Here is a 26,883-nt window from a genome sequence, read left to right on the forward strand (position 1 = left end):
CACAATTTTCTAAAAAAATAAAATTTTGATACAATTTTCTATAAAAATAAAATTTTGAGAAAATTTTCTATAGAAATAAAATTGTGATTATTAATATTATTCAGCTTGAGGTCATAGAAACAATCGATTATTGATTTGTTTTAATATTTATTTCCAACATTTCGGTTAGCGCCACTAATCATCTTCAGGGATTTTGTATGTGAGTTCGTGTGCTGCTGTTTGTACTGCAAGTCATCGAGTAAAATTAATAATCAGAATAATAAAATAGATCAACAACACTCAAAAATACGTAAATAAAATTTGACAAATTTTTTCCTAGAATTAAATTTTCGAAAATTTTCTATGGAAATTTTGACAAAATTGTTTCTAGAAATAAAATTTTGACAAAATTTTCCGTAGAAATAAATTTTTTATAAATTTACTATAGGAATAAAATTTTGACAAAAATTTTTATATATATAAAATTTTAACAAAATTGTTTCTATGAAAATAAAATTACCACTAAATTTTCTATGAAAATAAAATTTTGACAAATTTTTTAGATATAAAATTTTGACAAAATTTTCCATAGAAATAAAATTTTGACAAAATTTTACGTAGAAATATTGTTTTTTATAAATTTACTGTAGGAATAAAATTTTGACAAAATTTTTTATATAAATAAAATTTTAACAAAATTTTTTCTATGAAAATAAAATGTTGACAAATTTTTCTACAGAAATAAAATTTTGACAAAAATTTCTGTAGAAATAGAATTTTGAGAAAATTTTCTATAGAAATAAAATTTTGAGAAAATTTTCTATAGAAATAAAATTTTGAGAAAATTTTCTATAAAAATAAAATTTTGAGAAAATTTTCTATAAAAATAAAATTTTGAGAAAATTTTTTACAAAATTTTGACAAAACTTTCTGAAGAAATAAATTGTTTACAAATTTCCTATAGAAATAAAATTTTTCATAAATTTTCTATAGAAATAAAATTTTAACAAAATTTTCTATATAAATAAAATTTTAACAAAATTTTCTGTAGAAATAAAATTTTGACAAAACAGCCTGAAGAAATAAATTTTTGAAAAAATTTTCTTCAAATCTTGTTAGATTATTTTTGACTCAAGTGGCAGCCGTGATTGCGGATCCTCTATAAAAAGCACATTTCATTCGATCCGTTTGAAATTTGGTATGTGGTGTTAGTATATGGCCTCATGGGAGCCACCGTGGTGCAATGGTTAGCATGCCCGCCTTGCATACACAAGGTCGTGGGTTCGATTCCTGCTACGACCGAACACCAAAAAGTTTTTCAGCGGTGGATTATCCCACCTCAGTAATGCTGGTGACATTTCTGAGGGTTTAAAAGCTTCTCTAAGTGGTTTCACTGGAATGTGGAACGCCGTTCGGACTCGGCTATAAAAAGGAGGTCCCTTGTCATTGAGCTTAACATGGAATCGGGCAGCACTCAGTGATAAGAGAGAAGTTCACCACTGTGGTATCACAATGGACTGAATAGTCTAAGTGAGCCTGATACCTCGTGCTACCACATAACCTAACCTAACCTAGTATATGGCCTCTAACAACCATGCATGCAAAATTGATCCGTAGCTTCCATATAAACCGATCCCCAGATTGGGCTAGTGGATCCTCTAGGAGGAGCATATTTTATCCGATATTGGTCCATATCGGTCCATAATTATATAGTCCCCATATAAACCCTTCTCCTGCAGTTGTAAATTTCATCCGATCCGGTTGAATTTTGGCCTTCTCTGTATAAACTGATCAATAACTTAAATGGCTTATATAGGCATTTAAGCTGCCTCCATATTGGCTAAGACAAGTGTTACCACAACCCAAGTAATTCGATTGTGGATGTTTTTAGCAGAACTTTCTTCGCAATCCATGATGGAAGGTACATAGGGTTTGGCCTGGCCGAACTTGGTTAGGTTAGGTTAGGTGATAGCCCGATGTATCAGGCTCACTTAGACTATTCAGTCCATTGTGATACCACATTGGTGAACTTCGCTCTCTGGCCGAACTTACAGCTGTATATACTTGTTTTTATTTATTTTTAGATTTTTCTAAAATTTTGTAAAGTATTTTAAGACAAAAAAAATCACTTTCACTTTTTACACACATGCCAGTTGGTTAATCCAATGGAATTTCAATTTATCTTGACAATGAAATTTTTGCTACAATAAGCATTAGAACTTAAACAAGTACCCACAAACTCATGGGTATACCCCTAATTAACTGACTAGGTCATTTCTCAAATATTTTCAAAAAAAAAAAAATCTAATAAACTTTGAATGGACTACTGTGTGTGTATATCGTATATCTGATAAGAAATTGAATGATAGTTTGTTATTCAACTCTATAGCTTCCTTGGGCGTTAACATGGCATATCTAACAAAAAAAATATTCAATATGTATGTGGTTATAAATCAAGGTTTGGTTTCCTATTTGAAGAGCAAAAAAAAAAATTAGCACATACTCGTAATTTTCGCAAATTTGTCCACTAATGGTTCAATGCATGAGACATTGTCAATGACTGAGGTATTTTGGCGAGTTATAGCCAATTCCATATCAGTTACGTTCGGTATTTTATTTTATTGACTCGTTTAAATAAATTAGTAAGAATTTTTTTCCACATAATCTTATAATGATTTCATTTAATGTTTTTTTCTTTTTCGAATCGAATTGGTTTTCGTTTCAATTTTACACGCGAATAACTCAAACGGCAGACCAACAAATCCACAACGAACCGCCTTAGAAATGATCACACACACATGTTTTATTGCAAAATCGAGACTAATTGTTTGAGAAAAATTTAATAAATACCAGGCATTAGTTTTCCGCTTCATTTCGCCTCGATAGTGAGAGAGTGTGGACAGATCCAATGATGTTGACTATATGAGATGGTGGTACTGGTCAATTTACTCCCGGCTTCAGCTGGGCAAACCTATTGCAATGTATAGTCCATAGATGTTTGTGTTCACTTTTCATTTAATGTTCTCGTAATTGAGATTCGTACGTCTTACTTTTTCGCCTAGACTTTGAAGTCTTCCACATAAGTGTTTGGATTCAAGCAATTTCCCCACCCTCTTACGATGGTCGACTAGCATATATGGCAGAACAGTAGCACAAAATTCTACAAATTTTTGTAACAGAAGATAGCTACAAAGAACAATGGGAAACGTCCGTTAAAATATTTTTATAGAAAAAAGAATCATCAGATAGGGGTCATATGAAAATGGGCCCCAGGAAAATGAGGACCAAAAGTGGGGCGACGCTTCATAATGAATAAGAAAATTAGACCCAAACAATGTAAAGCAAAGTTAGTGTTCCTTTTTACTTTCGATATAAACGACTGAGTGAAAATGAACCCTAACCAATGGAAACTTTAATATGTGTTACTGAGTGCAAAAAGAGCACAAAACGGTCCAATTTTATCACTTAGGAATTGGGTGGGCCTATTTGGACTTCGTCCATAGAAGAAAGTAGTAAATCCCAGCCGAAGGCGGCCACTTATATCATTTTGCAATCGCGTTAGCTTCCACATTGGACTCTGGCCACAAGACAAAACGTTGAACCACGAGCAAAGGCCCTCTACCCATATCGTTTTAAGTGCGTGTTAATCCACTTTGGGGTTTATTTTCATTTGACAGTTTTGGGTTTAATTTCGTAATTCAAACTGGCCCAAAAACTAAAATGAAGTTACTCCCCAAGAAACATATAGCAAAGTGTCGAGCATCTCAAGACGGCGCTTTTAATAGACCAAAATACCACAGAACTACTTTCGCGCATCGCTTTGTTGGCCGTTTGAGGACAAAATTCGTGCCAATTTTAGTAAATTTAAACTGATTCTCAAATATCATGTTATTTCAGTAATTTTTTGCGTATGAACAACATAATTAAAAATAACAAGTATGTACGCCGTAAGTTCGGCCAGGCCGAATCCTATGTACCCTCCACCATGGATTGAGTAGTAATTTCCACTAAAGACGGTCATCCACAATTAAATTACTTGGGTTGGGACCGATAGCAAGGCATCTTAAAACTTTTTAACATCATCTTCTAAATTGTAAGTTTGTCCATGCGGGATATATAGTAGAAAAAAGAAAGGTCGATTAAATACGTATATATTCAATTCCTGACCGGTGTATATAGGAAAGAAATAATTACGAACCGATATGAACTTTTGTGCGGTAATTATAGAGCCAGAATTGAAATATAGGGGTCGCTTTATATGGGGGCTATATACAATTATGAACACGAGTATACCAAAAATGATAGATTTGTACTGTTTGGCAAATTGGTAGAATTCTTGATGCTTTGGAATATTCCTCTCCAACTACGAAATGCTTCATAAATTTTCTATAGAAATAAAATAAAATTTTGACAAAATTTTCTAAAGAAATAAAATTCGGACAAAATTTTCTGTAGAAATAAAATTTTGACAAAATTTTCTATAGAAACAAACTTTTGATAAAATTTTGTAAAGAAATTATATTTTAAAAAAAAACTTCCTAAAGACATAAAATGTTGACAAAATTTTCTATAGAAATATAAAATTTTGACAAAATTTTCTATGGCAATAAAATTTTGGTAGATTATTTTTGGCTCGAGTGTCAATCGTGATTTTTCAGTGATTGAGGATCGGTTTATTTGGGGGCTATATATAATATAGATCGATACGGATCAATTTTGGCATTACTGTTATCGGCCATACACTAGCGAAATGTACCAAATTTCAACCGGATCGGATGAATTTTGCTCCTTCAAGAAGCTCCGGAGGTCAAATCCGGGGATCGGTTTATATGGGGGGCTATATATAATTATGGACCGATATGGACCAATGGCATGGTTATTAGAGGCCATATACCAACACCATGTATCAAATTTCAGCGGGATATGCTTCTCTTAGAGGCTCCGCAAGCCAAATCTGGGGATCGGTTTATATGGGGGCTAGATATAATTAGAGACCATGTACCAAATTTCAGCCAGATCGGATGAAATATGCTTCTCTTAGAGGCTCCGCAAGCCAAATCTTGGGGATCGGTTTATATGGGGGCTTTATATAATTATGGAGCGATGTGGACCAATTTTTACATGATTGTTAAAAACCTTATACCAACATCATGTACCAAATTTCAGCCAGATTGGATGAAATATGCATCCCTTAGAGGCTCCGCAAACCAAATCTGGGGGTCGGTTTATATGGGGGCTATATATAATTATGGACCGATATGGACCACTTCTGGCATGGTTGTTAGAGACCCTATACTAACACCACGTACCAAATTTCAGCCGGATCAGATGAAATTTGGTTCTCTTTGAGGATCCGTAATCCAAATCTGGGGATCTGTTTATATGGGGGCTATACGTAAAAGTGATCCGATATGGCCCATTTGCAATATCACCGACCTACATCAATAACAACTACTTGTGCCAAGTTTCAAGTCGATAGGTTATTTCGTTAGGAAGTTAGGGACGGACGGACGACTCAGAATTTCACCACGACCCAGAATATATATACTTCATGGGGTCTTAGAGCAATATGTCGATGTGTTACAAACGGAATAATAAAGTTTATATACCCCTTATCCTATGGTGCAGGGTATAATAAAAATACATTATATATCAGACACCCTGTGCATGAATGTTCTGAGAAAACCTTACACAAAACGAAATTTTTTTTCTGATTCAATCACTAAATTAATTGACCCAATTATTTTTTTAATTGAAATGTTTTCAATCACAGAAATGATAGTTAAAAAATTAATTGATACCATTAATTTTTGTGATTGATTTTTGTTTCCATTAAAAAAAAAATTTTTGAATCAATTAAATTTTTATTTGAGTATTTTTAAAAGTCAATTAAGACTTTATTTATTTATTTATTTATATATTTACAATCATAATAAATTATGAAAATAAACAGAAAATATAGATGCTAACAACATATGTTTCGGCCTGTTAAGACTTCAATTTGAAAAAATTTTCGTGAATTTTTTTTTGTATAGATGATATACAAAAAAGTGTCTATGATGAATATTTTCACAACATCATCCCACTGTACATTTACCGCATGAATGAGTAATGCCCTCTATCATAAATATTTATAATTCAACAATTTCTAGCTTCATTTTAAATTCTCTCTCTCTGGAAATTCAAGTACCTCGAAATAGTAATTAAAACAAGTCAAAACCATTAAATCAGTCTTATTCATGGTTTTCTCCCTCTTTTTGGTAGAGATCATATATTTAACAAGAAAATATCTCATAATTATTTTCAGATTTTGTCAAAATTTTATTTCTATAGAAAATTTTGTCAATATTTTATTCCTATAGAAATTTTTGTCACAATTTTATTTCTATAGAAAAATTTGTCAAATTTTTTTTTATAGAAAATCTTGTCAATATTTCATTTCTATAAAAAATTTTATTCAAATTTTATTTCTATAGAAAATTTTGTCAAATTTTTATTTCGACAAAAAAATTCTTTTCGATAGAAAATTTTGTCAATTTTTTTCGATAGAAAATTTTGTCAATTTTTTTTAATAGAAAATTTTGTCAAAATTTTATGCCACAGAAAATTTTGTCAAAATGTTATTTCTATAGAAAATTTTGTCTAAATTTTATTTCTAAAGAAAATCTTGTCAAATTTTTATTTCGACAAAAAAATTTTTTTTTGATACAAAATTTTTTTTCGATAGAAAATTTTGTCAAAATTTTTTTCTTCGATGGAAAATTTTGTCAATATTTTATTTCGATAAAAAAAATGTTTCCAAAAATTTATTTCTCTTTCTGGTTGTTTATCGTTGACCTTTTTATTTTATTTTTAAGCAATATTTTTTATATTTTTCGCTGGTATCGATTAAAAAGCATAAGATTGATATTTTTCTTTTATTTTTATTCCCAATATTTCGGATGACTTCGTCAAAACCGTTTTCAAGGAAGTTTTTTGTTTCACTTCAGCCTTGAAAAAGGTTTTGACGAAGTTTGATAGAATATTTTGTCAAAATTTTCTTCCTAGAGAAAGTTTTGTCAAAATTGTATTTATGTAGTGAATTTAAGTACCTCTTGATTGGAGAGGAATGTTTTGCAAAATTTTATTTCCACAGAAAATTTTGTCAAAATTTTATTTCTATAGAAAAATTTGTCAAAATTTTATTTCTACAGAAATTTTTGTCAGAATTTTATTTCTGTAGAAAATTTTGTCAAAATTGGATTTCTGTAGAAAATTTTTGCAAAATTTAATTTCTATAGAAAATTTTGTCAAAATTTTATTCCTATAGAAAATTTTGTCAAAATTTTATTTCTATAGAAAATTTAGTCAAAATTTTATTCATATAGAAAATTTTGTTAAAATTTTATTCCCATAGAAAATTTTGTCAAAATTTTATTTCTGTAGACAATTTTTTCAAAATTTTATTCCTATTTTATTCTTATTTTTTATTTTGTCAAAATTTTATTCATATAGAAAATTTTGTCAAAATTTTATTCCTATAGAAAATTTTGTCAAAATTTTATTTCTACAGAAAATTTTGTCAAAATTTTATTTCTATAGACAATTTTGTCAAAATTTTATTTCTATAGAAAATTTTGTCAACATTTTATTTCTGTAGAAACGTTTGTCAAAATTTTATTTCTATAGAAAAATTTTATTTCTATTGTCAAAATTGTATTTCTATAGAAAATTTTTGTCAAAATTTTATTCCGATAGAAGATTTTGTCAAATTTTTTTTGATAGGAAATTTTGTCAAAATTTTATTTCTATAGAAAATTTTGTCAAACTTTTATATCTATAGAAAATGTTGGTAAAATTTTATTCCTATAGAAAATGTTGTCAAAATTTTATTTCGATAGAAAATTGTGTCAATTTTTTTATTTCTATAGAATATTTGTAAAAATTGTATTTCTATAGAAAACATTGTCAAACTTTTATTTCTTTAAAAAAATTTTCAAGGAAGTTTTTTGTTTCACTTCAGCCTTGAAAAAGGTTTTGACGAAGTTTGATAGAATATTTTGTCAAAATTTTATTTCTATAGAATATTTTGTCAAAATGTTATTTCTATAGAAAACATTGTCAAACTTTTATTTCTTTAAAATGTTTTGTGAAAATTTTATTTCTAAAGAAAATTTTGTCAAAATTTTCTTCCCAGAGAAAGTTTTGTCAAAATTTTATTTCTGTAGAGAATTTAAGTACCTCTTGATTGGAGAGGAATGTTTTACAAACTTTAATTTCCACAGAAAATTTTGTCAATTTTTTTTTTTTCGATGGAAAATTTTTTCAAAATTGTATTTCTATAGAATATTTTGTCAAATTTTTATTTCGATAGAAAATTTTGTCAAAATATTATTTCTATAGAAAATTTTGTCAAAATTTTATTTAAAAAAAAATTTTTTCAAAATTTTATTTCGATAAAAAATTTTTGCAAAATTTTATTTCTATGGAAAATTTTACCAAAATTTAATTTCAAAAGAAAATTTTGTCAAAATTTTATTTCTGTAGAAAATGTAAGTACCTCTTGATTGGAGAGGAATGTTTAGCTAGATCTACCAAAACATCAAGAATTCTATCAATCTACCAAACAGTAAAAATTCTACCATTTTTCGTAGAATTTTACCAACTGTGGCAACCGTGTCCATGATGCTCAGTCAAGGCTATGTTTTATCACAATGGACTGAATAGTCTAAGTGAGCCTGAATCTTAATCGGGCTGCCACTTTAACCTAACCTTAAGGCTATGTTTTACGAAGTACATTTTCTATTAAATTAATTTTAATTATATAATATTTTAATGTATTAATTAACTTTGATATATATTTATAATTATTACATTGTATATTAATTATATATATATATTTATAAAAAAGTGTGTTTTTTTTTAATTTATACACAAATTATATAAGTTTTTTTTAATGTATAAGCAGCATCAGATTTTTTTATATAAACAAATATCCCATTAAACACTCATTTCACTTCATTTCCCAGCTGCCCCATATGTTTGACACATCCCCATACCACATGCCCTGCCTAACTTTGTCGTTAAGCTTAATTTTAAAAATGATTGATATCAAAGTCATTATGCCACAGATCCATATATGTCAAATTCACTTTAGTCATTCATGCTTTAGGTGACACCGATCTGCTTAAGTTATTTGAAGCGTTTGCTCTATGTAAGGCTTTGCAGAAAAAAAATCGCATAATTAGCGTCAGTTTTAAAAGTTTTTTTCTTCAGTAAATACCCAACAAAAAAAAACTACAAACCCCAAACCCACAAACCAACAAAAACTAATTTTTAAAAATGTAAGTTCCATTGCTTGTTAACTGCACTTTTGGATTTTGAAATTAAATGACAAAAAAAAAATCCCACATTCATGTTGAACTAATGAAATCGTATGAGCAAATAATGAATTTCGGTTTTGTCAAGTTTCTATTTTTTTTTTTGCTGATTTTTGGTTTTTGTTAACAACCAACAAAAACTAAGAGTCTTAAAAGAATTTAAATTGATTATTATTAAACCACCCACATTTGTCTGGGTTTAACATTTAAATGTCACACTTTTGTGGTTTCCTTGGTTAAGCTTTTGCATAGGTAAACTTCCACTTTTTGTCATACCACATTTCCCTCATTGAACATGAGTTTATCAAGCACATGAAAATCATTATAAAAATAATTAATAAACTAATTGACAATTGCAAGTATTATATTACTTATGGTTAATTAAGTGGTAAATTAGGTTTAAATTCCAAGTAATTGGATGCTTTAATCTTATTGACATTCAATAAGTTGAGGATTTTTTTTTTCAATTCATCTGACAGTAAAGAAAAGAAAAAAGAGAAAATGAATAAACGTTTGTTATAGTAATTGTAAGGTACAATATTAGAAGATATGTCTCTATAAAGTAAGAAGTCGCCAGATCGTAAGCTGAAAGTTCATACAATGAACTCCTTACGGAAGACCAACTTGGTAAGCGAAGATGCGCCCGCTTACTTTAGTGCAACGACATTGCGCTAATTTCTGCACATCCACATTTAAACATATTTTTGAGAAATAGTGGCGCTGAATTCAGTACTTTCAACTTTGTGAAGAATAGTAGTGCCTACAGTATGGACACTATAATTTTACAGCTTTCAATTTTAAAATTATTTTTGCCGGGTCTCTGAATTTCAGTTCTATTTTGAACACTTTTCATAGTTTACTCAGGACTCCCTTTATGCTATCTAGGAATTTTCCTCCTGACTGCTAGAATCGTATCATCGACTCACGTTATTGAATTTTCCTAAACCTTACCTTGGCATTTAAATGGGCTTCGATTTTCTCTAATAATTTCGTTCAATTGATTACCTTATTTGGAGTATTTTATCTTATTTTGACCTCAAGTCCAATGATCCCTACACATGAGTGGTAAAAACGAAAACGATAAAAAAAGAACCTTAAAATTTCGTTAGATAAGTGACAGTCTTATCAGCATTGTTATCATAGGGCATATTTGCTTTTTCTTTTCAATTTGCTCCATATTTATTCATTAATATTTTACTCATTTATACATTGCACAATACATACGGCGTAGTTCCCATACTTTTGCCTGGAAACTGATACAATGTCTCCATTTCATGTTCTCAGGGACTATGTGCATGTCTATTTGTACATATGGTTGCCGGTCATCCTAAAGATTTTTTCTTTTCGTTTATCATTCGAAATTTGACACGGCAAATATTCTCAAAGTGCTAGCCGCGTCTGTCCAACCACAGCTGATAAGCAAATAAAAACCATATTCAAGTGTATCATCATCTACCATATGTCGCTAAATTTTGTGTAAATATGAACTAAGGCAGATATCAGATGTGCTTCGTTGGTTCATCCATTCATTCATTCATCCAAGTAACAGATATTCATCCATAAAGTACTTGAAGTGCGAGTATTTAATGCCTGGGTTTCAACAAAGATACGAAGATGATATTTCCAAGTACTTGCAACCTTGTATTTTGAGTGACATTTGTCTTGTTCCCAAGTAACAACATGTGGGTCTAATGTATAATGATGACACTTTGTGGTCAGTGTGTCACTACGGTTGCCACTCGAGCCAAAATACCCTACCAAAATTTGGGAAATAATATGGAAAATTTTGTCTATTGGAAATTTTGTCTAAATTTTATTTCTATGGAAAATTTTGTCAAATTTTTATTTCTATGGAAAATTGTGTCAAAATTTTATTTCTATAGAAAATTTTGTCCAAATTTTATTTCTATAGAAGATTTTGTCAAAATTTTATTTCTATTGGAAATTTTGTCAAAATTTTATTTCTATGGAAAATTTTGTCAAAATTTTATTTCTATAGAAAATTTTGTCAAAATTTTATTTCTATAGAAAATTTTGTCAAAATTTTATTACTATGGAAAATTTTGTCAAAATTTTATATCTATAGAAAATTTTCTTAAAATTTTATTTCTATCGAAAATTTTGTCAAAATTATATTTCTATAGAAAATTTTGTCAAAATTTTATTTCTATAGAAAATTTTGTCAAAGTTTTATTTCTATAGAAAATTTTGTCAAAATTTTATTTCTATAGAAAATATTGTCAAAAATTTTTTTTCTAGAAAAAATTTTGTCAAAATTGTATTTCTATAAAAAATTTAGTCAAAATTTTATATCTATAGAAAATTTTATCAAAATTTTATTTCTATCAAAAAATTTTTAAAAATTTTATTTGTATATCTTGTATCTGTCAAAATATCCAAAAAAATTTTGATGTTGAAATTTTATTTCAATATGAAAATTTTATTTCTATAGAAATTTTTGTCAAAATTTTATTTCTATTGAAAATTTTGTCAAAATTTTATATCTATAGAAAATTTTCTTAAAATTTTATTTCTATCGAAAATTTTGTCACAATTATATTTCTATAGAAAATTTTGTCAAAATTTTATTTCTATAGAAGATTTTGTCAAAGTTTTATTTCTATAGAAAATTTTGTCAAAATTTTATTTCTATAGAAAATATTGTCAAAATTTTATTTCTAGAAAAAATTTTGTCAAAATTGTATTTCTATAAAAAATTTAGTCAAAATTTTATATCTATAGAAAATTTTATCAAAATTTTATTTCTATCAAAAAATTTATCAAAATTTTATTTCTATAGAAAATTTTGTCAAAATTTTATTTCTATAGAAAATTTTGTCAAAATTTTATTACATCAAAAAATTTATCACAATTTTATTTCTATAGAAAATTTTGTCAAAATTTTATTTCTATAGAAAATTTTATTTCTACAGAAAATTTTCTTAAAATTTTATTTCTATGGAAAATTTTGTCAAAATTTTATTTCTTTTATTTCTTTATATCTTATATCTGTCAAAATTTTATTTCTATCGAAAATTTTGTCAAAATTTTATTTCTATAGAAAATGTTGTCAAAATTTTATTTCTATAGAAAATTTTATTTCTACAGAAAATTTTCTTAAAATTTTATTTCTATGGAAAATTTTGTCAAAATTTTATTTCTATAGAAAATTTTGTCAAAATTTTATTTTTATAGAAAATTTTATCAAAATTTTATTTCTATAGAAAATTTTGTCAAAATCTTATTTCTATAGAAAATTTTGTGAAAATTTTATTTCTATAGAAAATTTTGTGAAAATGTTATTTCTATAGAAAATTTTGTCAAAATTTTATTTCTATAAAAAAATTTGTCGAAATTTTATTTCTATAGAAAATTTTCTCCAAATTTTATTTCTATAGAAAATTTTGTCAAAATTTTATTTCTATAGAAAATGTTGTCAAAATTTTATTTCTATAGAAAATTTTGTCAAAATTTTATTTCTATAGAAAATTTTGTCAAAATTTTATTTCTATAGAGAATTTTGGCAAAATTTTATTTCTATAGAAAATTTTGTCAACATTTTATTTCTATAGAAAATTTTGTCAACATTTTATTTCTATAGAAAATTTTGTCAAAATTTTAGTTCTATAGAAAGTTTTGTCAAAATTTTATTTCTATAGAAAATTTTCTTAAAATTTTATTTCTATAGAAATTTTAAACAAAATTTTATTTCTATAGAATTTTTTATCAAAATTTTATTACATCAAAAAATTTATCAAAATTTTATTTCTATAGAAAATTTTGTCAAAATTTTATTTCTATAGAAAATTTTGTCAAAATTTTATTTCTATAGAAAATTTTGTCAAAATTATATTTCTATAGAAAATATTGTCAAAATTTTATTTCTGTAAAAAATTTTATCAAAATGTTATTTCTATAAAAAATTTTGTCAAAATTTATTTTTTATAGAAAATTTTGTCAAAACATTGAAATAAAATTTTATTTCAATATCAAAATTTTATTTCTATAGAATATTTTGTCACAATTTTATTTCTATAGAAAATTTTGTCAAAATTTTATTTCTATAGAGAATTTTGGCAAAATTTTATTTCTATAGAAAATTTTGTCAAAATTTTATTTCTATAGAAAATTTTGTCAACATTTTATTTCTATAGAAAATTTTGTCAAAATTTTAATTCTATAGAAAGTTTTGTCAAAATTTTATTTCTATAGAAAATTTTCTTAAAATTTTATTTCTATAGAAATTTTTATCAAAATTTTATTTCTATAGAATTTTTTATCAAAATTTTATTACATCAAAAAATTTATCAAAATTTTATTTCTATAGAAAATTTTTTCAAGACAAATTTTATAAAAATTTTATTTTTATAGAAAATTTTCTCAAAAATTTATTTCTATAGAATATACAGAATTTTGTAAAAATTATATTTCTATAAAAAATTTTGTCAATTTTTTTTTTTCTATCCAAAATTTTGTCAAAATTTTATTTCTAAAGAAAATATTGTCAAAATTTTATTTCTGTAAAAAATTTTATCAAAATTTTATTTCTATAAAAAATTTTGTCAAAATTTTATTTCTATAGAAAATTTTGTCAAAATTTTATTTCTATAGAAAATTTTGTCAAAATTATATTTCTATAGACAATTTTATCAAAATTTAATTCTATCAAAAAATTTGTCAAAATTTTATTTGTATAGAACTTTTTGTCAACATTTTATTTCTATAGAAAATTTTGTCAAAATTTTATTTCTATAGAAAATTTTCTTAAAATTTCATGCCTTTCGATTTTAGGAAGAGTTTGAGAAAATTTACTATAGAAATGAAATTTTGAGAAAATTTCCTATAGAAATGAAATTTAGACAAAATTTCCTATAGAAATGAAATTTTGAGAAAAATTCCTATTGAATATAAATTTTTAGAAAATTTCTTATACAATGACATTTTGAAAAAATTTCCTATAGAAATTAAATTTTCACAAAATTTCGTATAGAAATGAAATTTTGACAAAATGTCCTACAGAAATTAAAAATTGACAAAACTTCGTATAGAAATGAAGTTTTGACAAAATTTCTTTATATAAATGAAACTTTGAAAAAATTTCCCATAGAAATGAAATTTTGAGAAAATTTCCCGTAGAAATGAATTTCTTATAGAAATAAAATTTGTAGAAATTTTCTATAGAAATACAATTTTTACAAAATTCTGTATATTCTATAGAAATAAATTTTTGACAAAATTTTCTATAGAAACAAAATTCCCTATAGAAATGATATTTTGACAAAATTTCCAATAGAAATGAAATTTTCTGAATATTTCCCATAGAAATGAAATTTTGACAAAATTTCCTATTGGCTTAAAATTTTGACAAGAATTTTTTATAGAAATGAAATTTTCAAAAAATTGCCTGCAGAAATGACAATTTGACAAAATTTCCTATAGAAATGAGATTTTGACAAAATTTCCTATAAAAATGAAATTTTGACAAAATTTCCTATAAAAATGAAATTTTCACAAAATTTCCTATAGAAATTAAAATTTTACAAAATTTCCATTAATGAAACACTTTCACAAATACAGTGAAACTATTCATTAATATAATGACTTTCGTCTTTTTGGCAACCAAATATTCTTACTAGTAAAGAATATTTTCATTGTCTTTATGAAACTTATTCGTTATATCGAAGAAAGAATTCCTTGGCTCAATTTTAATTAAAGTTATTTTGTGTGTATGAAAAATTCTAAAATATATGATTTTAAATAATTTACGCTTTGTTTATTTTCGCCTTTCTTTAAGAAACCAGTTTATTTTTAAATTCAAATTCCAAGTACGTCCTTGCCAATTAGCTGTTACAAGATATTTATATACATTTGACCACCATAACAGACAAAAGTCGCTTGGATGATGATCTTCTTTTACGCCCAATGACAATGAATAAAAAAGTAAAACAGAAAAAAATGAAACCAGCCAACTCATTTACTTAACGCCAGCCCACAAAAGTTTTTTTTCAATTTTTTTTTGCAAATTCATAAAGCAAACAAGCAAAAATATAACACATAATAATAAAGGTTATATATTTGGAAACTGAAAAAGTAGAACAAACTTAACGTCATATACTGGTTTTCATGGTGCTCTTATAGCCCAATTCTCTACTTTATGTTCCCCTCTGCTGCATGAGTTATGATGGGGGTTTCTATTGCTTGATTCATCATATGGACATCATTGAAACTAAGGGCAAATGGTTATCTCACAGAAATGTTTGGTTTTCAACCAACACAACGTAGAATCCTACAAACCTACATTCGAAGAACCAGGCTTCGAGGGATATCTACCCACGAATGGAGAAAAAAATCCATTCAAGAATAAAAACCACAGAAAAAGGATATATGTTTATGTGATACAGAATTTGTATGCAAATTTTTGAGTTGAAATGTCGGTATATAATATGTGGGTGTGCTGTGAAATATTTTACAAAATTTCCTATAGAAATGAAATTTTGTAGAAATAAAACTCTGACAAAATTTCCTATAGAAAGGATATTTGACAAAATTTTCTATAGAAATTAAATTTTGACAAACTTTCCTATAGAAATGAAATTTTGACAAAATTTCCAATAGAAATGAAATTTTGACAAAATTTCCGTTAGAAATAAAATTTGGAAAAATTTTCCTAAAGAAATGAAATTTGGAGAAAATTTCCTATTTTGAAAAAATTTTCTATAGAAATGAAAATTTGGAAAAATTTCAAATAGAAATTAAAATTTGACAAAAATTTCTAATGTAATGAAATATTGAGAAAATTCCTACAGAAATCAAATTTTGAGAATTTGTATGCAAATTTTTGAGTTGAAATGTCGGTATATAATATGTGGGTGTGCTGTGAAATATTTTACAAAATTTCCTATAGAAATTAAATTGTTACAAAATTTCTTATCGAAATGAAATTTGCCAAAATGTTCCTATCGAAATGAAATTTTGACAAAATTTTCTATGGTTAGGTTAGGTTAGGTAATGTCGCAGCCCGATGTATCAGGCCCACTTAGACTATTCAGTCCATTGTGATACCACAGTGGTGAACTTCTCTCTTATCACTGAGTGCTGCCCGATTCCATGTTAAGCTCAGTGACAAGGGACCTCCTTTTTATAGCCGAGTCCGAACGGCGTTCCACATTCTAGTGAAACCACTTAGAGAAGCTTTGAAACCCTCAGAAATGTCACCAGCATTACTGAGGTGGGATAATCCACCGCTGAAAATCTTTTTGGTGTTCGGTCGTAGCAGGAATCGAACCCACGACCTTGTGTATGCAAGGCGGACATGCTAACCATTGCACCATTTTATTTCTATAGAAATGAAAATTTTAGAAAATTTCCTATAGAAATTAAATTTTGATAAACTTTCCTATAGAAATGAAATTTTGACAAAATTTCCGTTAGAAATGAAATTTGGAAAAATTTTCCTGAAGAAATGAAATTTGGAGAAAATTTCCTATTTTGAAAAAATTTTCTATAGAAATGAAACTTTGGGAAAATTGCAAATAGAAATTCAAATTTGACAAAAATTTCAAATGTAATGAAATATTGAGAAAATTCCTACAGAAATGAAATTTTGAGAAAATTTCCCAAAGAAATGAAATTTTGAGAAAATTTCCCAAAGAAATGACATTTTGAGAAAATTTTCTATAAAACTTTAAAAAAATTCAAATAAAAATGAAAAATTGACAAAAATTTCTAAAGAAATGAAATATTGAGAATATTTCCTATAGAAATGAAATTTTGGGAAAATTTCCTATAGAAATTAAATATTGACAAAATTTGTTATATAAATGAATTCTTGACAAAATTTGCTAAAGAAATTTTGACAAAATTTCCCATTGGAATGAAAATTTGACAAAATTTTCTAAAGAAATGAAATTTTGACAAAGTTTCCAATAAACTGAAATTTTGATGAAATTTCCTATAGAAATGATATTTTGAAAAAATTTTCTATAGAAATGAAATTATAACAAAATTTCCTATAGGAATGAAATTCTGACAAAATTTCCTAAAGAAATGAAATTTTGAGAAAATTTCCTATTTTCAAATAATTTTCTATAGATATGAAACTTTGGAAAAGTTTCAAATAGAAACGAAAATTTTACAAAAATTTCCTATAGAAATTAAGTTTTGACAAACTTTTTTATATAAAATAATTTTATAATTTGCTAAAGAAATTTTCACAAAATTTCCTATAGAAATTAAATTTTCACAAAATTTCTTAAAGAAATGAAATTTTCACAAAATTTCCTTTTGACAAAATTTCATATGGAAATGAAATTTTGACATAATTCCCTATAGAAATGAACTTTTGACAAAATTTCCTATAGAAATGAAAATGTGGGAAAATTTCCTAAAGAAATGAAAAAATTTCCTATAGAAATGAAATTTTCACAAATTTCCTATAGAAATGAAATTTTGACAAAATTTCCTATAGAAATGAAATTTTGACAAAATTTCCTATAGAAATGAAATTTAGACAAAATTTCCCACAGGAGTAAAAATTTGACAAAATTGCCTATAGAAATGAAATTTTGACAAAATTTTCTAAAGAAATTAAATTTTGACAAAGTTTCCTATAGAACTGAAATTATATCAAAATTTCCTATAGAAATTAAATTTTGAGAAAATTTCCTATAGAAATAAAATTTTGAGAAAATTTCATATAAAAATGAAATTTGTTGTTTTGATCTCAGCTTTAAAACCATTGTGTTGACTAAACTAGAAGAGTAGCTTAACCAACAGAGGAAAAGAATGTTTGTCAAATTTATTTGGGCAAAGCCCTATAGACTGCACGATGGTTGGATGGACGCACGTTTCGGAATTACCGCATTCCTCATTAGCATCTTCTACTTGCAGCAAAACTATCAACCAATTATCAGAATAAATTCAGGCAGTTCACTAAACCCAAAGTGAACCAAACTTGAACCCTCCGAAAAAAGTTTTATGATAGCAAATTTTCACAAAATTTTTATAAAATTTCCTATAGAAATGAAGTTTTGACGAAATTTCATACAAATATGACAATTTTGAGAACATTTCCTCTAGAAATTAAATTATAACAAGATTTCCCTACAGAAATGACATGTTGACAAGATTTCGTATAGATATAAAATTTTCACAAAATTATAATTAGAAATTATATTTGTGCGAAATTCAATAAAAACTGTTTAAAATTTAAATATTTTTTATTTACAATATATCATGATATTTTGTCATCCGTTTTATTTTTTTAATATTACTTATATAAAAACAAATAATACTTTTCAGTTTGTCACCATTTAAAAGCGATTCCATATTTACTAAGTGTGACCTCTACTTCCGCTATTTAAAACTCTGTCTTTACGTCGATCTGTGAAACCATTAACAGTGGCATGTTAATGCTGTCATTTATGACTCCACCACCGAACTGAACATCTTAAATGACTATTGTAGTAAATTATTCCAGTCACATTAGTTGATCGAATAATTTACATATGAATGAAGAGAGATGCCATCAACCAACCTACACTGAACTGCTTGGTATTTTAATAAATACACGTGCTTGTTTTTGTGCTAATTCCTACGTCAGGTTACATAATGAAAATAGCCCTCTGGCGGAGTTTTACCATATGACGGAACTCTATTTTATTTATTTTTTTTTTCTTCTTCAAGAAGCCCATCTTTAGTTGGTCGGTGTGCTTATTGATACCGTAATAAAATCATTATATTTGTGGAGGAAGTTTTGTTAATTTGTGCTGTTTCTTGTGGAAATTCACCTACTTAGGCAGACTTTTTTAATTTTTGCATGCATGAAGCGTAACATTTGGGATGTTGCGAGGTTACAATATTAATTATTTTTAAAAGAGATTATAGGTCTGGGCGAGAGCTATGCATAAGTAGGGAGCGCACATTAAAACTTCGACAAGAGTTGTCCATTCCTGATGTCAAAATTTCATTTCTATAGGAAATTTTGTGAAAATTTCATTTGTATAGGAAATTTTGTCAACATTTCATTTCTATAGGAAATTTGCTCAAAATTTCCATTCTATGGCAAAATTTCTCGAAATTTCATTTCTATAGGAAATTTTCTCAAAATTTCCATTCTATAAGAAAATTTCTCAATATTTCATTTCTATAGGAAATGTTCTCAAATTTTCATTTCTATAGGAAAATTTATCAAAATTTAATTTCTATAGGAAATTTTATCAAAATTTTATTTCTATAGGATATATTCTTAAAACTTCATTTCTATAGGAAATTTTCTCTAAATTTCATTTCTATGGAAAAATTTCTCAAAATTTAATTTCTATAGAAAAATATCTCAAACTTTCATTTCTTTAGGATTTTTTATCAACTTTTTATTTCTATAGGAAGTTTTTTTAAAATTTCATTTCTGTAGGAAATTTTTCTCAAACTTTCATTTCTATTGGAAATTTTATCAAAATTTCATTTCTATAGGATATTTTCTCAAAGCTTCATTTCTATAGGAAATTTTCTCACAATATCATTTCTATAGGAAATTTTCTCAAAATTTCATTTCCATAAGATATTTTCTCAAAGCCTCATTTCTATAGGAAATTTTCTCAAAATATCATTTCTATAGGAAATGTTGTTAAAATTCATTACTATAGAAAATTTTATTAAAATTTCATTTCTATAAGAAATGCTCTTAATATTTCATTTCTACAGAAATATTGCTCAAAATTTCATTTCTGTAGGAAATTTTCTCAAAATTTCATTTCTATAGGAAAATTTCTCAAAATTTCATTTCTAAAGGAATCTTATGTACCCTCCACCATGGATTGCGTAGACAATTCTACTAAAGACTGTCATCCACAATCGAATAACTTGTGTTGCGGTAACACTTCCCGATGGCAAGGTATCTATTCTATAGAAATAATTTTTTTTTTCCAATTGATGGTCTGACCTCGAGCTCGTTTTTATCAACAATTATCAATTGGAAAATCTATATACAGGTCGAATATAATAAAAACATCCATAATATAAGAAATAAAATTTTGACAAAATTTCCTATAGAAATAAAATTTTGACAAAATTTTCTATAGAAATAAAATATTGACAAAACTTTCTATAGTAATAAAATTTTGACAAAATTTTGTATAGAAATAAAATTTTGACAAAATTTTCTCTACAAATAAAATTTTGACAAAATTTTCTATAGAAATAAAATTTTGACAAAATTTTCTATAGAAATAAACTTTTGACAAAATTTTCTATAGAAATAAAATTTTGACAACATTTTCTATAGAAATAAAATTTTGACAAAATTTTCTATAGAAATAAAATTTTGACAAAATGTTCTATAGAAATAAAATTTTGACAAAATTTTCTATAGAAATAAAATTTTGACAAAATTTTTTATAGAAAAATATTTTGACAAAATTTTCTATAGAAATAAAATTTTGACAAAATTTTCTATAGAAATAAAATTTTGACAAAATTTTCTATAGAAATAAAATTTTGACAAAATTTTCTATAGAAATAAAATTTTGACAAAATTTTCTATAGAAATAAAATTTTGACAAAATTTTCTATAGAAATAAAATATTAACAAAACTTTCTACAGTAAAAACATTTTGACAAAATTTTCTATACAAATAAAATTTTGACAAAATTTTCTATAGTAAAAAAATTTTGACAAAATTTTCTATAGAAATAAAATTTTGACAAAATTTTCTATAGAAATAAAATTTTGATAACATTTTCTATAGTAATAAAATTTTGACAAAATTTTCTATAGAAATAAAATTTGGTAGATTATTTTTGGCGATATGGGCGAATTTTTGTGTGGTTGGCCATCGGCTATATATATAGCTATATTAATTTTGCACCTCCAAGAGGTTTCGGAGGTCAAATCTGGGAACCGGTTCATAAGGAGGCAATATATAATTATGGACCGATATGGACCAATTTTTGCATGGTTGTTAAAGACCATATACCAACACCACGTACCAAATTTCAATCGGATCGGATGAAATTTGCTCTTCCAAGAGGGTCCGGAGTTCAAATCTGGGGATCGGTTTATATGGGGTCTATATATAATTATGGACCGATATGGACCAATTTTTGCATGGTTGTTAGAGACCATATGCTAAAACCACGTACCAAATTTCAACCGAATTGGATGAATTTTGATCCCCCAAGAGGCTCCGCAGGTCAAATCTGGGGATCGGTTTATATGGGGTTTATATATAATTATAATCAACCGTGGTGCAATGGGTAGCATGTCCGCCTTGCATACACAAGGTCGTGGGTTCGATTCCTGCTTCGACCGAACACCAAAAAGTTTTTCAGCGGTGCATTTCCCACCTCAGAAATGCTGGTGACATTTCTGAGGGTTTCAAAACTTTTCTAAGTGGTTTCACTGCAATGTGGAACGCCGTTCGGACTCGGCTATAAAAAGGAGGTCCCTTGTCATTGAGCTTAACATGGAATCGGGCAGCACTCAGTGATAAGAGAGAAGTTCACCAATGTGGTATCACAATGGACTGAATAGTCTAGGTGAGCCTGATACATCGGGCTGCCACCTAACCTAACCTAACCATATATAATTATGGACCGATATGTACCAATTTTTGCATGGTTGTTAGAGACCATATACTAACACCACGTACTAAGTTTCAACCAGATCGGATGAATTTTGTTCCTTCAAGAGGCTCCGGAGGTAAAATCTGGGGATCGGTTTATATGGGGGCTATATATAATTACGGACCGATATGGACCAATTCTGGCATGGTTGTTAGAGATCATATACTAACACCACGTACCAAACTGCAACCGGATCGGATGAAGTTTGCTCCTCCAAGAGGCTCCGGAGGTCCGATATTGCCCATTTGCAATACCATCTGACGTACATCAATATACTAACACCACGTACCAAATGTCAACCGGATCGAATGAATTTTCCTCCTCCAAGAGGCTCCGCAAGCCAAATCTGGGGGTCGGTTTATATGGGGGCTAAAAAACGTAAAAGTGGTCCGATATGGCACATTTGCAATACCATCTAACGTACTTGTTTCGTTCGGACGTTAGAGTGATTTCAACAGACGGACGGATGGACATGCTTAGATCGACTCAGAATTTCACCACGACCCAGAATATATATTCTTTATGGGGTCTTAGAACAATATTTCGATGTGTTACAAACGGAATGACAAAGTTAATATACCTCCCATCCTATGGTGGAGGGTATAAAAATTGCCTAAAAACCTTTTGCTGGCAAAATGTAACTAAAATCCATTAATTTTCATGAACTAAAATAAAGTTAAATCGGCTATAGAATTTTCATTGAGTTTTTCCTGAAGAGTTATACCTTCATCAAAACACAAAAGCTTTCAACACTTAAATACCCAGCAAAAAAATTTCTATGTCAATTTTGCACCACTTCCGGATCCAAAAAGAACATTTTCATTACTTTTTTGGCGACGCTTTTTTTTGCTGGGTATATATTAATTTAAGTCGTAGTTACACTGAAAAAAGTAAACTGTTTTATACGAAGAATGAACTACCTCGCACGAAAATTGAACTAAATTTTACTCCACATTTTGAGATTTCCACAAAGCGTAATTAAAACCGGGAATATTTAATGCACTGTTGTACTTTTTAACTGCAGTTCACGAAATTACATCCTCTCATAGAAGCAAAAATGAACTAAAAGTAAAGAAGAAAATCATTGGCTTCAAACCATGACCATTTTAACCATACTGTAGTTGATTCTTACTATTTTTGGGAGTCGTACGAAAATCTTCTTTTGCTTTAGTTCATATTGAACTTATGTGTACGGTCATTGAACTTTATACCCACATTTAGCTCATAAAATTTTGAGACATACTTAAAAGAAAGTAAAATTTCATTAAGCTGTGGAAAATTTCGAAAAAATAATAAAATTTAACTACAAGCAAATAATTTTTTTCCATTAAAAATAAGTTAAATTTAGTGTTAGTTTAACTACGGATTTTTTTTTCTGTGTATACATTAATTATTAATATACTTATATATTTTGTCTTGGCAGGTGTCATTCACCATTTCCAATCCATGGTTATTATGATAACATAATAATTGAAAAAAAACCTATAAACATTCTCTTAATACGATTTTAATAAAAACATTTTACTGTGTATTTGAAGTGTTTAAATATCAAACTTCAATATACTACTACTCATCACATGATGGCACCTTATTCGTGCCTGCAAAAAAAAATTCAAAGCGGTATTTCCGTCATAAACACTCAAGCGTTAAAAAGTTATGTATTTATTAATAAAGAAATAAATAAAAAAAACGACCATGAACCTAAGGAGAGTTTCAAAGCATACTTAAAATTTGAACTATATATGAAAGCAGGTGCTCATTAGGACTAGCACTATTAATAGAATAAAACTGAATCATTTTCACGGCGACGGGGAACACACAATTTTTGGTACCAGCGGCAGGGGGATTCATACACTGAAAAAAATATTGTCGTGAGGTCAAAGATTTCATGTCTTTAAAATACGAATACAAATTTTGCTTAGCATAGAAGACGCACTTCTCTAAAATAAAGTTATTTTCCTTGTCCAAAAGTGGATAAACTTTTCAATGAAGTCGTATTGTCCTCATAATTAAGTGATTTGACTTAAAAATGGGTATCTTAACATGAAAGAAAAAATTTATAGGCGAAGGTCAACTTGACTTTAATAATTCAAAAAAAATCTTTAAATTTAATGAAATTGTCTTTAAATTTGTTGTCTTTTTGAATCTTGACTACAAAGCAAAAAATCGTTCAAATATAGGACATGTTTTTCAAAACTTTATTTTAAAGAAGTTTTTTACTTCAAACATAGCATAATTTCTACTGGAAGTCGAGTCTTAATTTAGAAAATGAAGTTGCCGTTAACTCGTTTTTAAAGGACTTTGATAGCATATGAAGAAAAAAAGTTGAGAAAGCGAAAAATTAAAATTTGCTTCCTAGAAGCAAGTACATAAAACCTAAATTTAAAAGAGAATTGTGTCTAAAAAATATCCTTACTTGTATTCTCCGCTTCTTTGGCTCGGAATCAATACCAAATTTTTTAAAGTAAAGACAAAATCTTTGGAACCGAGTATGCTTTTTTTTCAGTGTAGCTGCGCCTATGCAAAATTTGTCTATTTGGCGCCGGTAAATTATAAATTAAATATTAAAAATCTAATTAAAGATGGGATTAATTGTACTACCAATCTGACAAAAAATTTTCATAAAATGATCATCTTTGACGCGGAATCAATACCAAAATCCTTAACCCTTAAATGCACAAGATAACCGATTCCTCCGAAAAAATATATAATATGCGAAATGGTAAAAAACAGAACATCTGCATACCACATTATTTTCCCAAAAAAAATTATGTGTTTTTTATACCCTCCACCATAGGATGGGAGAATATTAACTTTGTCATTCCGTTTGTAACACATGGAAATATTGCTCTAAGACCCCTAAAGTATATATATTCTGGGTCGTGGTGAAATTCTGAGTCGATCTAAGCATGTCCGTCCGTCCGTCTGTTGAAATCACGCCAACTTCCGAACGAAACAAGCTACACGCAGAGAAGGAATATGATCACCTCAACCATGTTTCAAGAGCAAAATGTTATTTTCGGATGGTGACCATGTAACATGTTTATGGCAAAAATGTTCTTTTCTCGCCAAAAATAATATGCTTGCCTAAATCAGACACATAATCTCAGAGAAAATAACATGGTTGCGACAAACATGTTACATGGTCACCATTCAAAAATAACATTTTGCTCTTGCAACATGGTTGGTTCTCTGGGTGTATCGACTTGAAACTTGGCACAAGTAGTTGTTATTGATGTAGGTCGGATGGTCTTGCAAATGGGCCATATCGGTCCACTTTTACGTATAACCCCCATATAAACCGATCCCCAGATTTGGCTTGCGGAGCCCCAAAGAGAAGCAAATTTCATCCGATCCGCCTGAAATTTGGTACATGATGTTGGTATATGGTCTCTAACAACCATGCAAAAATTGGTCTATATCGGTCCATAGTTATATATAGCCCCCATATTAACCGATCCCCAGATTTGGCTTGCGGAGCCTCAAAGAGAAGCAAATTTCATCCAATCCAGTTGTAATTTGGAACGTGGTGTTATTATATGATCTTTAACAACCGTGCCAGAATTGGTTCATATCGGTCTACAATTATATATAGCCCCCATATAAACCGTTCTCCAGATTTGACCTCCGGAGCCTCTTGGAGGAGCAAACTTCATCCGATCCGGTTCAAATTTGAAACGTGGTGTTAGTATTTGGCAGCTAACAACCATACCAAAATTGGTCTATATCGGTCTATAGTTATATATAGTCGATCTCTAATCACACAAAAATTGGTCCATATCGGTTCATAATCATGGTTGCCACTCGAGCCAAAAATAATCTACCAAAATTTTATTTCTATAGAAAATTTTGTTAAAATTTTATTTCTATAGAAAATTTTGTTAAAATTTTATTTCTATAGAAAATTTTGTCAAAATTTTATTTCTATAGAAAATTTTGTTAAAATTTTATTTCTATAGAAAATTTCGTCAAACTGAATTATATACGTATTTAATCGATCTTTATACCCTGCGCCACACTGTGGAACAGGGTACGAAGGAGACGAGATAGACACATGTTGTCTTTGGCAATAATGCTCAGAGTGGGTCCCTGAGTCGATATAACCATGTCCGTCTGTCCGTCTGTCCGTCCGTCCGTCTGTCTGTGAACACATTTTTGTGATCAAAGTCTAGGTCGCAATTCAAATTTGGCACATGTTCCTAATTTGGGTCACAATAGAACCCTATTGATTTTGGAAGAATTTTGCACAAGGAGTACAATTGGTAGAATAGTCATGTGTGTCAAATTTGATTGAAATCGGTTCAGATTTAGATATAGCTTCCATATATATTTTTCGCCTGATATGGACTTCTATGGCCCCAGAAGCCAGAGTTTTGGCCCAATTTGGTTGAAATTTTGCACTAGGAGTACGATTAGTAATATATCTATGTATGCCAAATTTGATTGAAATCGGTTAAGATTTAGATATAGCTCTCATATATATGTTTTTCTGATTTCGACAAAAATGGTCAAAATACCAACATTTTCCTTGTTAAATCGCCACTGCCTAGTCGAAAAGGTGTAAAAATGACTCTAAGTTTCCTAAACTTCTAATACATATATATCGAGCGATAAATCATAAATAAACTTTTGCGAAGTTTCCTTAAAATTGTTTTAGATTTAAATGTTTCCCATATTTTTTACTCAAATTGTGTTCCACTGTACTAGGCATTAGCCAACTTAAATTTTGAGTCTATAGATTTTGTAAAAGTCTATCAAATTCTGTCCAAATCGAGTGATATTTAAATGTATGTATTTGGGACAAATCTTTATATATAGCACCCAACACATTTGGCGGATGTGATATGGTATCGAAAATTTAGATCTACAAAGTGGTGCAGGGTATAATATAGTCGGCCCCGCCCGACTTTAGACTTTCCTTACT

At 27.9% G+C, this 26,883-nt stretch overlaps 1 protein-coding gene across 5 annotated transcripts in view; it reads right to left on the reverse strand.

Moving 5' to 3' along the window:
- LOC142241983 (uncharacterized) overlaps positions 1–26,883 on the reverse strand; it is a 214,788-nt gene that overhangs the window by 164,600 nt on the left and 23,305 nt on the right. The window contains exon 1 of one of the 5 annotated variants that reach the window (XM_075313889.1): positions 2,483–2,790. The exons of the other annotated variants lie outside the window; for them this stretch is intronic. The gene's annotated coding sequence lies outside the window, so the exon portion shown is untranslated. Of the gene's footprint in view, positions 1–2,482; positions 2,791–26,883 lie in introns of those variants that run through there. 5 annotated transcript variants of the gene reach the window in all.

Source organism: Haematobia irritans, chromosome 5 (assembly GCF_050003625.1).
Source record: "Haematobia irritans isolate KBUSLIRL chromosome 5, ASM5000362v1, whole genome shotgun sequence".
Taxonomy (NCBI): domain Eukaryota; kingdom Metazoa; phylum Arthropoda; class Insecta; order Diptera; family Muscidae; genus Haematobia; species Haematobia irritans.